Source organism: Otolemur garnettii, unplaced genomic scaffold (assembly GCF_000181295.1).
Source record: "Otolemur garnettii isolate 467f Iridium unplaced genomic scaffold, OtoGar3 scaffold00077, whole genome shotgun sequence".
Classification (NCBI taxonomy): Eukaryota; Metazoa; Chordata; class Mammalia; order Primates; family Galagidae; genus Otolemur; species Otolemur garnettii.
This window is the reverse complement of record NW_003852472.1, coordinates 8739410-8743697: the sequence shown is the minus strand read 5'-3', so window position 1 is coordinate 8743697 and position 4288 is coordinate 8739410. Positions and strand designations below refer to the sequence as shown.

At 43.3% G+C, this 4288-nt stretch overlaps 1 protein-coding gene across 1 annotated transcript in view; it reads left to right on the top strand.

The window, feature by feature from the left end:
• CRCP (CGRP receptor component) overlaps positions 1–4288 on the top strand; it is a 32700-nt gene that overhangs the window by 21521 nt on the left and 6891 nt on the right. The gene's annotated exons all lie outside the window — the stretch shown is intronic.

The window sequence follows — 4288 nt, the reverse complement described above, 5'->3', positions numbered from 1 at the left end:
TTTTTTCATTATAATCACTGGAGAGATAGGTTTTAGTGGACTTAATCCAACTTGTCCTAATGGTTGATTCTCTCTCTTTTTTTTTTTTTTTTGAAGACAGGATCTTGCTTTGTTGGCTGAGCCAGAGTGCAGTGGTGGCAATCATAACTTAGTACAGCCTCAGACTCCTGGGCTCAAGTGAACCTCCCACCTCAGCCTCCTAAGTAGCTGAGCCTACAGGCAAGGACTACCACACCTGGTTAATTTTTCTATTTTTTATAGAGGCAGGGGTCTCTCTATATTGTCCAGTTTGGTCTCAAACTTTTGGCCTCAGGAGCTCCAGGTGTGAGTCACCATGTCCATCCCTTAATGGTTGATTATTAAAGTCTTTTCTCAGCTGTTTGTGTGGGCTGCTGTATGACTTCCTAGTCCCTGTATCTTTTTCACTACAAATAGTGGATCTGGCTATTACTGTTTGAGAAACCTACAAATACTGATTCATAATGGCCATTATCAATAGAACTTTAAAGCAGACTACAATGTTCAGAGAGGTATGAATTTCAGCTCCCGTTTTCCACTTGTGATACTGAAATAAAGGATGTATAAAGTCCTCTGTGACCTTTTATAAAATGTCTCTACCTTTCATAAAATGTTTGGTTTCATGACTACCAGGAGTCAAAGCTGCAGGGAGTGTTGTTCTACAACAGCCAGTAGAGGGAGCCGGCAGCCTTCTTTCTCTGTGACTGGAGTCTGGCTCCTCTGGGAGTTGGCAGCCATTGCGGTTTGAATATGCTCAGTGCCTGGTGACTCAGGGGACTGCTTGCCAAATATTATTAAGACCTGGACCATTTTGTGCTAGCTAGTGCAGTTTCAGGCAGAAATCACATTTATAAAAGGAATTTTAATCCTTGTGTTTGAATATCCCCAGTAGAATTTTTCTGTACCATTCTCTCAGGCAGAGGAAATTCAAGAATCTCCCTTGAATGGTCCTTAACTGGTCCAAGTCTTTTAGTGCAAACTGGGCCTCCATTAATTTGCTCCATTACTAGAATCCTTGAAGGAAGGGTAGAAATCATATTTGGTTTAACTCCTTATTCAGCAGATTACTGGCGTTACGACTCAACACTAAGTTTCTTTGACACTATGTCCCATGTCATTTTTTCTATGTTACTTCCCCCAAAGCATCTCTGGAGATGTTTAGCAGGCATTTGGCTACAAAGGTCTGGGTGCAGCTCACATAGCATGAAAGCATGGATTTCTTGGTTAAAAACTGTAATAGTGGCTCAGTGCCTATAGCTCAACCGGCTAAGGCGCCAGCCACGTACACCTAAGGTGGCGGGTTCGAATCCCCAGCCCGGACCCACCAAAACAACAATGATGGCTGCAACCAAAAAATAGCCGGGCGTTGTGGCCGGCGCCTGTGGTCCCAGCTACTTGGGAGGCGGAGGCAGGAGACTCGCTTGAGCCCAGGAGTTGGAGGTTGCTGTGAGCGTGATGCCATGGCACTCTACCCAGGGGGACAGCTTGAGGCTCTGTCTCAAAAAAAAAAAAACCTGTAATAGCGATTAAGATTGTGAGGTTTGGATGAGGAACTCAGTAAAAGGGTCAGAAGATGAAAGATGGCACCATGGGAATGCCAGAGGCAAGCAAAGGGAAAAAAAACAGGTAAAAAAGGAATCATTAGGAAGGTAAGAATAGAATTGAGAAGAAGTACATCGTGGAAGCTGTGAGGGTAGACAATGTTAAGGAGGGCACGATCAGCGTTGTCAGATACCACAGAGACAGGGTAGAGTCAGACAGAAACGTCTCCACTATATTTGTCCATGTGGAGGGTACTGGGCCCTTTAGCAAAAACAGTTTGGGTGGTCACTTGGGGCAGGAGCTAAGGTGCAGGGAGTTGAGAGCCAGGGAGAAAAGTAGAGGCAGTGAAACAGGCTTGGTTATGAAGGCGGCAGGGCGTGTTTGTGTCTCCACCACACACCCTAGACTGAAACATGCAGGGTGAGAGGGTGTGCGTTTTACTCTTAGTCCCTTTACCACAGCGGTTCTCAACCTGTGAGTTGCGACCCATAGGAACTGTATTAAATGGCTATGGCATTAGGAAGGTTAAGAACCGGTGCTTTACCAGATATCCCTCTTGACGTGGAGACCCCTTGGGTGCTAACTTCATTTCTGCTGCACTGAGAAAACTACCCAGAAGGAACTCATCACATCTGAAATCCTCTCAGATTGGATTTTTCTTTCCACATGGTTGTGGTCTCAGTGGAGCATGAGCCCCTTCACTGCAACTTTGGGCCACAGTTTCTGAGGGTCTTTCCTTCTTCTATAGTTTCAGCCTCTCCACATGCTTATTTCCCAAGCTGGCAGACGTTCTTCACTCTCTGAACTGACCTCTCCTTGGGCTATAATTGCTTCTTCACTTCTGTGAAGAACCTGTTTCCTCCATGGTCATCCCTGCTTGCACAGGCCACCAGTGAACTCTTCTTTGGCAAATCCAGTGATTTCTACACTATCAACCTACTTTTCCTTCCCATCCTTTCTCCAACCTTTTATGCTTTTTATGTCTTCACCAGTACAGAAAGGCAAGACCTTTGTCCTGAAATGTTTTTTCTCTTCATTGCCTACCAGTCTTCTCTCAGATTTTCTTGTTCTGTCTATGCTCCTTCTCTTTCTCTTCTTTCTCCTTTGCTGTCTTTTCTCCTGGCCCCTTAAATGGAGGTATTTTATCATGTTCTGTCCTGGGTCTTTACTTCCACTGCAGTTGGTCTCTGGGTCACAAGATCCACTCCTGGTTTCACATTAAGTCCTTGCTGATAAATTTAGCTCTGTTTTCTAGATCAAATTAGAACTCAGACTAGACAGTCTTTTTGCCAGACTCTTTGTAATTACAAAGGTACCACAAACTGAAGTTTAATCTTAAATAAATGTATTTTTTCTAAGTGTTCAGGCTAATCTCACCTTTGTTGCTTCACTCCACTTCACCCTCACCCAGGCTAGGCAGTTGTCAGGTCCCGTTGACTTTACCTGAGGGTGGCTGGGAGCATTTCAAGTGTCTAGGCTCTTGCTCCCGCCCCTGCTGCTGTTGCCTACGTTCATAACTTCTTTTTCTCTAACCTGGGAGTGTTATAGTGCTTTCCTCACTTGCCTCTGCCTGCATTTTCTCAGGTCTTCCAGAACTGCTAGCAATACCAGCCAGAGCTTATCCCTCTTTGCCTTGGTTGTTCTTGGGTATCTACAAAGTAATATCCAGCTTGGTAATAGGGCCCCTTACCATCTTGTCCCAGATGGTCTTCCACTTCTCATCCCACACCTCTCTGGCTCTTCACTGAAGGTCCATGAACTTTTGTTCCTCTGGGAGTTTGTGTTGCTCATGCCCTGACTGCCCATTCCTCCCATTCCTTGTTCCTAGAAAATCCTTTGTGGCCCAGAACAAGGGTCATCTCAATGAAGTCTCCCTTTTTGAGTCTAGAGTACATCTTTGAGGGATTATGAAAAGCAGGACTTGACTACAATTGCCTTAGTAATGACTGTTGTTTATGAAGGAATCATTGTGGGACAGACATCACAATGAACTCTTTCCATCCATTATCACCTATACTAGAAGCAGATGGTCAAGAACATGAGCTGTGACTCTGTCATTTTCTAGCTTTTTTACCTTGGACAAGTTGTTTATTTCTTAGTATCAGTTTAGTCTGAGGGTTAAATGTGCTTGCCACATGGAAGGCACATAATAAAGTATAGCTGCTCCCTCTATAATGGTAAGGTTTTCATCTCTCAGAATCCCCTCATGAGATAGTAAGTACTCTTATTATTCCTCTTTTACAGATGATGAAACTGAGGCTTAGGGAGACTGGGTTACTAACTTGTACTGCTTCCCCAAACACATAGCTGTGCGGATGGTGGCTTGTTCATGTTTATTCCGGAATATCCTTTTTTTTTTTTTTTAATTCCAGAATATCTTTAAACTCCATAATTATTTATCTAACAGAGTTGAAAGATGGATTTGGAGCTCAAGAGTCAGACTGAGAAAGAAATTTGGACGTTGTCAATGCACAGGGGTAATGCTTGGAGTCATTCATTCTCTCTTTTTTTAAGTCCTATCATCGTTTTAAACGCCATCTTGGCAGTGAACCGTATTTCTTTGTGAGAAATAATTTTTATATTTAACTGTTATATAAATCTTTTGCTGTGAAAATCTGTACATATTTATCTTCTTTGCCCAACTAATTGTAAGCTTTTTACGTTAGCACTGTAGTGTACTAACTCCTGCCCCTTTAGTCCCCATTTTGTTTATTCTAAGCAATAACCA